The sequence below is a fragment of the Salvelinus sp. IW2-2015 genome, unplaced genomic scaffold, assembly GCF_002910315.2.
Source record: "Salvelinus sp. IW2-2015 unplaced genomic scaffold, ASM291031v2 Un_scaffold2336, whole genome shotgun sequence".
Taxonomy (NCBI): Eukaryota; Metazoa; Chordata; class Actinopteri; order Salmoniformes; family Salmonidae; genus Salvelinus; species Salvelinus sp. IW2-2015.
This window is the reverse complement of record NW_019943661.1, coordinates 17,862-30,299: the sequence shown is the minus strand read 5'-3', so window position 1 is coordinate 30,299 and position 12,438 is coordinate 17,862.

Below are 12,438 nucleotides of genomic sequence, written 5' to 3'. Positions count from 1 at the left end.
TCTAGCTGGTCTGTCATAATATAGAGACAGTAGATATAGCTAGTCTGTCGTAATATAATATAGACAGTAGATGTACCTGGTCTGTCATAATATAATAGAGATAATAGATCTAGCTGGTATGTCGTAATATAAAAGAGACAATAGATCTAGCCTGGTCTGTCATAATATAATATAGACAGTAGATGTAGCTTGTCTGTCATAATATACTATAGACAGTAAATCTAGCTGGTCTTTCGTAATATAATTGAGACAGTAGATCTAGCTGGTCTGTCATAATATAATAGAGATAATAAATCTAGCAGGTCTGTCATAAAATAGTAGAGACAGTAGATCTAGCTGGTCTGTCATAATATAGTAGAGACAGTAGATCTAGCTGGTCTGACATAATAGAATAGATATAATAGCTCTAGCTGGTCTGTTATAATAGAGACAGTAGATCTAGCTGGTCTGTCATAATATAAATGAGACAGTAGATCTAGCTGTTCTGTCATAATATAATAGAGACAGTAGATCTAGCTGGTCTGACGTAATATAATAGAGACTGTAGTTCTAGCTGGTCTATCATAATATAGATGTAGATGTAGCTGGTTTGTCATAAAATAATTGAGACAGTAGATCTGGTTGGTCTGTCATAATATAGAGACTGTAGTTCTAGCTGGTCTGTCATAATATAATAGAGACAGTAGATGTAGCTGATCTGTCATAATATAGAGACAGTAGATCTAGCTAGTCTGTCATAATATAATAGAGACAGTAGATGTAGCTGATCTGTCATAATATAATAGAGACAGTAGATCTAGCTAGTCTGTCATAATATAATAAAGGCAGTAGATGTTTTCTGTGACTTTTTGTATGGTATTGTAGTGTATGGTATTGCATCATAATATATTGTATGGCATGGTATGGTATTGTTCGGTATTGTATGGTATTGTATGGTATGGTATGGTATGGTTTTGTATGGTATTGTATTGTATGGTATTGTATGGTATGSTATTGTTCGGTATTGTATGGTATTGTATGGTATGGTATTGTATGGCATTGTATGGTATGCTATGGTATGGTATTGTATGGTATGGTATTGTATGGTATGGTTTTGTATGGTATTGTAATGTATTGTATTGTATTGTATGTATGTATTGTCATGGTATGGTATTTCGTATATGTGATTGTGATAATGTATTGTATTGTATGTATGTTAATTCGTTCGGGTATTGTATGTGTATTGTATGGTATGGTATGGTATTGTATGCATTGATATGGTATGCTATTATTGGTATTAGGTATTGTATGGTATGGTATTGTATGGTATGGTTTTGTATGGTATTGTAATGTATTGTATGTATTGTATGGTTATTGTATGTTTGTTATTGTATGGTATGGTTTTTTGTGGTATTGTAATGTAGTATTTGTATGTATGGTATTGTTCGGTATTGTATATGGTATTGTATGGTATGCTATGGTATTGTATGGCATTGTATTGGTATGCTTATGTATGGTATTATATGGTATGGTATTGATTGGTATGGTTTGTATGTATTGTAATTGTATTGTATGTTGTATTGTATGTATTAGTATGGTATTGTATGTATGGTTGTTATGGTATTGTATTGTATTGGTATTGTATGGTATGGTATTGTTCGGTATGTATGGTATGGTATGGTATGCTATGGTATTGTAGGCATGTGTATGGATGCTATGGTATGGTATGCTATGGTATGGTAGTTGTATGGTATGTATTGTATGGTATGGTTTGTATGGTATTGTAATGTATTGTATTGTATGGTATTGTATGGTATGTATGGTTTTGTATTGTATTGTATTGTATTGTATGTATGGTATTGTGTGGTATTGTATATGGTATGGTATGTATATTTTATGATTGAGTAGTAGTCTAATGGTAATGGTATTGTATGTTATTATTATGTATGTATTGTATATTGTTATGATTGTATAGTAGTCTGTATGGTATGGTATTGTATGGTATTATATGGTATGGTATTGTATATTATTATATTGTTATGTAGTCTATGGTATGTATTGTGTGGTATATATGGTATGGTATTGTATATTATTATATTGTATAGTAGTCTATGGTATGGTATTGTGTGGTTTATATGGTATGGTATTGTATATTATTATATTGTATAGTAGTCTAAATGGTTATGTATATTGTATGGTATTATATGGTTATGGTATTGTATATTATTATATTTGTATAGTAGTCTAGGTATGGTATTGTATATTATTATTATTTATAGTAGTCTATGGTATGGTATTGTATATTATTATATTGTATAGTAGTCTATGGTTTGTATTTATTTATTGTATTGGATCACATCTTTCTCTGGTCTCTCTCTGTGACTAGTATCACATGTCCTCTGGTCTCTCTCTGTAACTAGTTTCACATGTCCTCTGGTCTCTCTGAGACTAGTATCACATGTCCTCTGGTCTCTCTCTGTAACTAGTTTCACATGTCCTCTGGTCTCTCTGAGGACTAGTATCACAGTTCCTCTGGTCTCTCTGAGACTAGTATCACATGTTCTCTGGTCTCTCTCTGAGACTAGTATCACATGTCCTCTGTCTCTCTCTGTGAACTAGTATCACATGTCCTCTAGTCTTCTCTCTGTACTAGTATCACAATGTCCTCTGTCTCTCTCTGTAACTAGTTTCACATGCTCTGTCTCTCTGAGACTAGTATCACATTCCTCTCGTGCTCTTCTCTGTAGAACTAGTTTCACATGTCCTCTGGTCTCTCTGAGACTAGTATCACATTCCTCTGTCTCTCTGAGACAGCTATCACATGTTCTCTGTCTCTCTCTGAGACTAGTATCACATGTTCTCTGGTCTGTCTGTAACGAGTATCACATGCCCTCTGGTCTCTCTCTATGACTGTATCACATGTCCTCTGGTCTCTCTCTGAGACTAGTATCACATTCCTCTGTTCTCTCTCTGTAACTAGTATCACATGTCCTCTGTTCTCTCCTGTGACTAGTATCACATGTCCTCTGGTCTCTCTCTGTGACTAGTATCACATGTCCTCCGTTCTCCTCTCTGTAACTAGTATCACATGTCCCTCTGTTCTCTCTCTGTAACTAGTATCACATGTCCTCTGGTCTCTCTCTTGTGACTAGTATCACATGTCCTCTGGTCTCTCTCTGTGACTAGTTCACATGTCCTCCGTTCTCTCTCTGTAACTAGTATCACATGTCCCTCTGTTCTCTCTCTGTAACTAGTATCACATGTCCTCTGGTCTCTCTCTGTAACTAGTATCACATGTCCTCTGTCTCTCTCTGTTAACTAGTATCACATGTCCTTGGTCTCTCTCTGTGACTAGTATCACAGTCCTCTGTTCTCTCTGAGACTAGATTACATGCCTCTGGTCTCTCTCTAGACTAGTATTACATGTCCTCTGGTCTCTCTGAGACTAGTATCACAAGTCTTCTGGTCTCTCTGAGACTTATATCACTTGTCCTCTGGTCTCTCTGAGACTAGTATCATATGTCTCTTGATCTGTCTGGTCTCTCTGTAACTAGTATCACATGTCCTCTGGTCTCTCTGAGACTAGTATCACTTGTCCTCTGGTCTCTCTGAGACTAGTATCATATGTCCTCTGATCTGTCTGGTCTCTCTGTAACTAGATTCACATGTCCTCTGGTCTCTCTGAGACTAGTAACACTGTCCTCTAGTCTCTCTCTGAGACTAGTATCATATGTCCTCTGATCTCTGGTCTCTCTCTGTGACTAGTTTCACATGTTCTCTGGTCTCTCTCTGTAACTAGTATCACATGTCTCTAGTCTCTCTCTGTGACTAGTTTCAACATGTCTCGTGGTCTCTCTCTGTAACTAGTTTCACATGTCCTCTGGTCTCTCTGTGACTAGTAGCACATGTCCTCTGGTCTCTCTCTGTGACTAGTAGAACATGTCTTCTGGTCTCTCTCTGTAACTAGTTTCACATTGCCTCTGTCTCTCTGAGAATAGTTTCACATGTTCTCTGGTCTCTCTCTGTAACTAGTATCAGATGTCCTCTGTCTCTCTCTGTAACTAGTTTCACATGTCCTCTGGTCTCCTGAGAATAGTTTCACATGTTCTCTGGTCTCTCTCTTTAACTAGTTTCACATGTCCTCTGGTCTCTCTGTAACTAGTATCAGATGTCTCTGGTCTCTCTCTGTAACTAGTTTCACATTCCTCTGGTCTCTCTGTAACTAGTATCAGAAGTCCTCTGGTCTCTCTGAGACTAGTATCACATGTCCTCTGGTCTCTCTCTGAGACGATATTACATGTCCTCTGGTCTCTCTGGTCTCTCTGTAACTAGTATCACATGTCCTCTGTTCTCTCTCTAACTAGTATCACATGTCTTCTGTTCTCTCTCTGAGACTAGTATACATGTCCTCTGGTCTCTCTCTGAGACTAGTATTACATGTACTCTGGTCTCTCTGGTTCTCTCTGTAACTAGTATCACATGTCCTCTGGTCTCTCTGAGACTAGTAACACTTCTCTCTGGTCTCTCTCTTGACTAGTATCACATGTCTACTAGTCATTTTCACATGTCCTTAGTCTCTCTCTGTGACTAGTATCACATGTCCTCTAGTCTCTCTCTGTGACTAGTATCACATGTCCTCTGGTCTCTCTGAGACTAGTAACCTTGTCCTCTGGTCTCTCTCTGTGACTAGTATCACATGTCCTCTAGTCTCTCTCTGTGACTAGTATCACATGTCCTCTAGTCTCTCTCTGAGACTAGTATCATATGTTCTCTGATCTCTCTGGTCTCTCTGTGACTAGTTTCACATGTCCTCTAGTCTCTTCTCTGTGACTAGTATCACATGTCCTCTAGTCTCTCTCTGTGGACTAGTTTCACATGTCCTCTGGTCTCTCTCTGAGACTAGTATCACATGTCCTCTATCTCTCTCTGTGACTAGATATCACATGTCCTCTGGTCTCTCTGTGACATTAGCACATGTCCTCTGGTCTCTCTCTGTAACTAGTTTCAACATGTCCTCTGGTCTCTTTGTAACTAGTATCAGATGTCCTCTGGTCTCTCTCTGTAACTAGTTTCACATGTCTCTGGTCTCTCTCGTAACTAGTGTTCACATTCCTCTGTCTCTCGTGACTAGTAGCACATGTCCTCTGGTCTCTCTTCTTTGACTAGTAGCCACATGTCCTCTGGTCCTCTCTGTAACTAGTTTCACATGTCCTCTGGTCTCTCTGAGAATAGTTTCACATGTTCTCTGGGTCTCTCGCTGAGACTAGTATCAGATGTCCTCTGGTGTCTCTCTGTAACTAGTTTCACATGTCCTCTGGTGTCCTCTCTGTAAACTAGTTTCACATGTCCTCTGTCTCTCTCTGTAACTAGTATCAGAATCCTCTGGTCTCTCTGACTAGTTCACCCATGTCCTCTGGTCTCTCTGAGAATAGTTTTCACATGTTCTTGGTCTCTCTCTGAGACTAGTATCAGATGTCCTCTTGGTCTCTCTGTAAAAGTTTCACATGTTCTCTGGTCTCTCTCTGTAACTAGTATCAGAAGTCCTCTGGGCTCTCTCTGTAACTAGTTTCACATGTCCTCTGGTCTCTCTGTAACTTACTATCAGATGTTCTCTGGTCTCTCTCTGAACTAGTTTCACATGTCCTCTGGTCTCTCTCTGTGACTAGTTTCACATGTCCTCTGGTCTCTCTCTGAGACTAGTATCACATGTCCTCCTGGTCTCTCTGAGACTCTCGAGTCATTGTGTTGTTCTAGTAGTGAGGCAACACCTTTCTCCTCAGAGCCTCCAACGACGCTCCCAACAACGCACGTACACACATGCACGCAGACACACACACAAACCACCCAGATAATTAGGTAAAGAATCAATCCCTCCTAAAATGGTCAAATCTTCATCACTTTTCCAGTTGATAATATCTACTGTTAAATTATATTATTTTCCCATGCATGTATAGAATTTCTCTCTCTCTCTCTCTCTCTCTCTCTCTCTCTCTCCCCTCCTCCCTCTCTCTCTCTTTCTCTCTCTCTCTTCTTTATTGCCAAAGCAAGTGAAATAGATCATTAACAAAAGTGAAATAAACAATAAAAAATGAACAGTAAACATTACACTCACAAAAGTTCCAAAGGAATAGACATTTCAAATGTCATATTATGGCTGTATACAAGTGTTGTAACGATGTGTCTCTCTCTCTCTCTGAATCATCCCATTTCCATGTAAGGTCCACGTACCTTCTAGGATCTGTTCAGTGCTGATCTGGACCTTACCCTGGGACACCATGTCTCTCTCTAGTCCTGCCTGTTGCTCTGTACTCAACCTTTATTCAACCCGGTCAGTCGGCTAAGTCAGTCCAATAGTTTCAGAAATACGACCTATACCTGCAGCTATTAATACTCAGAGCAACATGAACGTTAAAGACTGAAAACTGGTTAGGAACTAAGTATATTTGTAACAGCACCTCCTCAGAAGCCTGGTCGGACAGAGCAAGCTGTCTGTCTGTCGGTCTGTCTGTGTGTGTCTGTCTGTCTGCCGTGCTGTGTCTGTCTCTCTGCCGTTGTGTGTCTGTCTGTCTGTGTGTGTGTGTGTGTATGTGTGTGTGTGTCGGAGGGACGGTAGGCAGGTGGGGATATGTACCTGTGTCCTCTCTCCCACTAGGGTGTGGCCTGTCCCTAATGGTCTGTCCCTAATGGTCTGTTTCTGTCCGAGCTCTGAGAGAGAGAGAGTGCTCTGTCAATGCTGCAGTCCCCCGATACAGTGTGGAAGACAGGAGAGGCTCATTAACAACACAATTCAAATCCACTGGAAGTTGTACTTAGCTAGTGAAGCGTGTTTATTCTATTGTATATCTTTATATCATATAGTTTTGTCATTAATGTGAGTCCTGTGATGAGTGTATACGCTCATGAATTAACAATAGGTGGTATCTTGACACCATGCTAGTGGGGGGAGGGGGGGGGGGGGCGGGGGGTGAAACTCGGATCCAAACAAGAGGATGACTCTGAATACGGGTCTCGCAATCTCCGTCGACTGGATTCGTCTGCTGCCACTACTGCTGTAATTCTAAAGTCTGTCTTTAGGTTGTGTAGTCTGTAGATCTACAGTCTGTCTTTAGGTTGCTTGTGTCTGTACGTCTAACAGTCCTGTCATTTAGGTTGTGTAGTCTGTAGATCTACTGTCTTGTTAGTCTGTACTCTAGCTTGGTTGTGTAGTCTGTAACTCTACAGTCTGTCTTTAGGTTGTTAGTTGAATTCATGTTTAGCTGTGATCTACATCTAACAGTCTGTCTTTTAGGTTGGTAGTCTGTAGATCTTCAGTCTGTCCTTTAGGTTGATTGTAGTCTGTACATCTACAGTCTGTCTTTAGGTTGTGTAGTCTGTAGTCTACAGTCTGTCTTTAGGTGTGTGGTCTGTGATCTATCGAGTCTTACTCCTTTAGGTTGTGTAGTCTGTAGATCTACAGTCTGTCCTTTAGGTTGTATGTAGTCTGTAGCATCTACAGTCTGTCTCTTAGGTCTGTGTAGTCTGTACATCTAGTCTGTCTTTAGGTTGTGGTAGTCTGTAGATCTACAGTCCTGCTCTTAGGTTGTGTAGTCTGTAGATCTACAGTCTGTCTTTAGGTTGTTAGTTTCTGTAGATCTTCTAACAGTCTGTCTTTAGGTTGTGTAGTCTGTAGATCTACAGTCTGTCTTTAGGTTGTGTAGTCTGTAGATCTACAGTCTGTCTTTAGGTTGTTGTAGTCTGTAGAATCTACAGTCTGTCTTTAGGTTGTGTAGGCTGTACATCTACAGTCTGTCTTTAGGTTGTGTAGTCTGTAGACATCTAGTCTGTCTTTAGGTTTGTGTAGTCTCTGTCAGATCTACAGTCTGTCTGAGGTTGTGTAGTCTGTAGATCTACGTCTGTCTTTAGGTTGCCCCTGTAGATCTGTAGATCTACAGTCTGTTCTTTTTTTGCTCTCGATCTCTACAGTCTGTCTTTAGGTTGTGTAGTCTGTAGATCTTCTACAGTCTGTCTCTTAGGTTGTGTAGTCTGTAGCATCTACAGTCTGTCTTTAGGTTGTGTGTAGTCTGCTATCTACATCCTGTGTTCTGTCTTTAGGTGTGTAGTCTGTAGCATCTACAGTCTGTCTTTAGGTTGTGTAGTCTGTACATCTACAGTCTGTTCTTTAGAGTTGTTGTAGTTTGTAGATCTAACACGTCTGTTTTAGGTTGTGTGGTCCTGTACATCTACAGTCTGTCTTTAGTGTGTCTGTGCTTTAGGTTCTGTAGATCTACAGTCTGTCTTTAGGTGTGTGTGTCTGTATGATCTACAGTCTGTCTTTAGGTTGTGTAGTCTGTAGATCTACAGTCTGTCTTTTAGGTTGTGTAGTCTGTAATCTACAGTCTGTCTTTAGGTTGTGGTAGTCTGTACTACAGTCTGTCTTTAGGTTGTTGTAGTCTGTAGATTCTACAGTCTGGTCTTTAGGTTGTTGTAGTCTGTAGATCTACAGTCTGTCTTTAGGTTGTGTAGTCTGTAGATCTACAAGTCTGTCTTTAGGTTGTGTAGTCTGGAGATCTACAGTCTGTGCTTTAGGTTTGTGTAGTCTGTAGATCTACAGTCTGTCCTTTAGGTTTGTGTAGTCTGTAGATCTACAGTCTGTCTTTAGGTTGTGTAGTCTGTACATCTACAGTCTGTCTTTAGGTTGTGTAGTCTGTACTCTACAGCTGTCTTTCGTTTTATTGTTGTTGTAGTGCTGTGCTAAATCTGACAGTCTGTCCTACCTTGTCCAACGCTAAAAAGTTGAGATGAATAGGGCGAGTCTGTAGCACACCCTCTTTAACAGAAACATGGTCATTTAGTCTGTTGCGCGGTCAGGATAACTGGGTAAGATACTAAACAGTCTGAGAGCTTGTAGGTTAATCTAAGGCGAGCCACCTACCTGTGGCGCACACCACCGTCGCAGTAACAGCAAGACCAGGGACGCCAGAAACCCTCGGACGATTCTGGCACAACAACCACTTAGCGTGTGTAAGTTGAATGAGAATCGTACAGTCTGTTCGATTCTTTAGCGGTTGGAAGTGGTAGTTCTGTACATCGCGTTCAGTGGGTTCCATGGTCTTTTGTTGTCGCAGTGTGATCTAGAGTTCTGTAAAGGGTGCTCACGGAAGGAGATCTGTCTTTAGTTGTGGTGTAGGATCGTGATTTCCTACCGAGTCCTGTCATTCTCAGAGTGTGTAGTCTGATAGATCTACAGTCTGGTTTTTGGCTATATGTTCGTGTATCAGGACATACGCTTGCCTCTTCTTGAGATCTACTTAGTCTGGGTCTTTAGGTTGTAGTCAGATCTGTTAAGATCATTGAGGGGGAGAGGGTTCAGAGAGGGCGGCGTGGCCGAGTCGTGGGTGGTTAGAGAGTGAATTCCCAAGTAAAGGGTGTGGATTATATCCCGCGCGAGAGGGAGGGAGGCACAAGGAGTGCCTTAGGCATGGGAGGCCGGGATGCACAGAGGTGCTCAGTTACGGGGAGGAGGAAGAGGAGGCCGCGCTACTAGTTGTCTAGCTTCACACTAGGTTATACCACGCGCGGCTGTTTGGATGTAGGTAGACGAGGACAGGAAGGCGAGGGCGCTCGTACATCGTGACTCACCACATCCGTCTTTCCGGCCGCCCGGCTGAGCCAATTCAGTAGCACTTCGGAGACGGTGCGTCGGTGCTGGAGGGTAGGATGCGCGGGATGGGAGGTGATGCGGCATTGAAGAGCAGCAAGAGGCCGATCCACAGCTTCTAGTCCACGCTGGCAGCAGGAGAAGGACGCCTGTGACAGACAGCGTGGCTTTCGACACGCCGCGGTCATTAAACGCGAGGAGGGAGGGTAGGCGCGCCGTCACAGGTCTACTCGTCCTTCACTTCTCCCTCTTCTTGTCCTTTTGATCCCCCTCCTTTACTCTCGCCGATACTGGATGCTCGAATGGTGGTGTACGCGCGGGAGGAGGAAAGAGAGGGGAGGGACGGAAGAAGAGGGAAGGAGGGAGGGAGCCGTTCCCACAGTGTCGATTACCGGGGAGGAGAGAGCGAGGAGGAAGAGAGGCCGCCACAGTGTCGTGTACCGGGGAGGGAGAGAGGGAGGGAGTGAGGCCGTCACAAGGTGTCGTTACCGGGGAGGGAGGGAGGCCGCCACAGTGTCGTACCGGGGAGGGAGGAGGGAGGGAGGGAAGAGAGGCCGCCACATGTCGTTACCAGGGAGGGAGGAAGAGAGGGAGGGAGGGAGGCCGCCACAGTGTCGTTACCGGGAGCGGAGGGAGGGAGGCGGCCACAGTGTCGTTACCGGGGAAGGGAGGGAGGGAGGAAGGAAGGAAGGAAGAGAGGATGGAGGAGGGAGTGGCCAGTCGTTGTAGAAGCAGTGAGAACCTGGCTTCAGATGGAAGCGGACAAAAAGGACGGACGAGGGCGGTCACCAGCGGTCACGGGTATACGCGAGCCATGGGCACTGAGGACGAGAGTAGTAGAAACACACGGGGAAGGTAAATGGGAAGAACGAAACAAACTTCCCACAGACCCAATTGCAACAGATGATGGGCAAGATAGCATTTTATTGGAACTGGCAAGTCATTAAGAACAAATGCTTTATTTCAAAGGAGGGGGCGTGCCTAGGATGGAAGGACGGAGGGGAGGAAGAGCAGTGGAAAAGGAAGATAACTGTTGCTAGATGCGAGCTGACAGGGAGGCGAAACGAGAGAACAGAATTTTTAAATTGTACCATTGTTTCAGAGGCACGCGTATGATTGGTGAATCAATCTTCATGTCTAATATATGTCTTTTTATGTTCGCGTCTTACTACCCTGCAATAGTTGTCCAATCTCGCTGTTTCTAGACCACTAGGGCTTACATGCCGCCCCCATTGTAATTAACAAAGTAGGTTCTTATGTAGTACCACATGCCGGTAAAACTAGTCCTTTTGTCACTTCTGTACACTGAATCTTACCTCATGTAGTGAAATGCAACCACTGTGACAAATAACTGGATTATGGATTTACTGAAGTTTTGTGTTTCAACAACATGATCTTATTTTACTAAATCTCATAAATTTGTGTTTAGTTAGAGTAAACCATAAAATGAATATAGAGACAGTGGTCTTTCCCATTGCCACAGACATTAAACCCACAGTACTCTCAGTGTCTAATTAGCCTTACTTTATCACCACATAGTTAATGCCGCTTGATATTCACACTTATTTTTTATGCTCAATTACCACTCACTCAATTAAGAATTTGCCTATTGTTAAGACATTTGATTTCGCACTAAAATGTTGTTTTTGGGTGAATATTGTCGGGGGGAACAAGAGCCATCTTTTCAACTGTTGCCGTGCGTATTACGGTGATTCAGACTTGTAGAAATAGGTTCAAGCTAGTTCCAGTTTGGCTGAACCATGGGGGGTTTAAAAGACGACACGCGTTTCGAGTAGAAGTGTTGAAAAAATGTGCACTGTTGAGAGAATGGTGCGTGGCAATTTAGAATATAATCAACAGTGTACAGAGCTGACTCGATATCCACAGTTGCTTAAGACTTTCCTATGCAATGATTGCAAGATGACACGAGGATGATGGGGGTCGAATAAGGCGTGTCACATCAGTGTCGATAGCGTATTGATCACTCACGTGAGCCTTCCACTAGTACCGTTGTGTTCTTATTACCTTCTAAGAATTTATTCCCCCCATTTCACACAGTCCATTTTCAGCACCATCCCCTTCAACTAGTAACCTTTAGTAACAGCGTTATAAGACTCTCATCAGTGTGAGAGCCTTCACCAGTCGCTATTCTCTCCCTCCCAGACTGAGTGACCCGCTCCCTTCACAGTAGATTTTGTAATCACACGCATCTATCCCTCAATTTTTGTATATCAAAGTGGAGAGGAGTGAAGTCACAGTAACCCTCGGGCTTCACAGATCATTAGAGACGATGCTCGAGCAGTGATTTACCGACAAAACATGGGTAAAAAAAAATAAAAAAGAAACGGTGTTAATGGAAACCATGCAGTCACAGTAGAATTCTCATCAAGAGAAATGTTTTGGTAAAGATCGGATACCCATATAGCCTCTTTATTTTCTCTAGTTCTACGTTCTACGGGCTGCGACTTTTTCCTGTCTTAATTGTTCTTATTGCGCGAACGAGAGAAATGTTACGGGAAACAGTGCTTTTTCGAGAGTATATTCTGGTAGTATGATTCCCTAACTGATTCATTGTTTAAAGGGGCTCGCGGACACCTGTGAATGTGCTACCTGGGTCAACCACTCCACAGTTTGTCATTAACTAGTTCGTACTGGCTCAGTTTAAATCCTTACAGTTGCTTCAACATAAATATAAAAGAAAATACACTTGTCTTGATAGGCTCAGAACTATTCTAACTTTAGTTGCACTGAGGCTACCAAGTATGGCAAAGGCACTGCGTTGTATGTGTAATCACGCCATTGCTCTGGGTGGACGTTGAGAC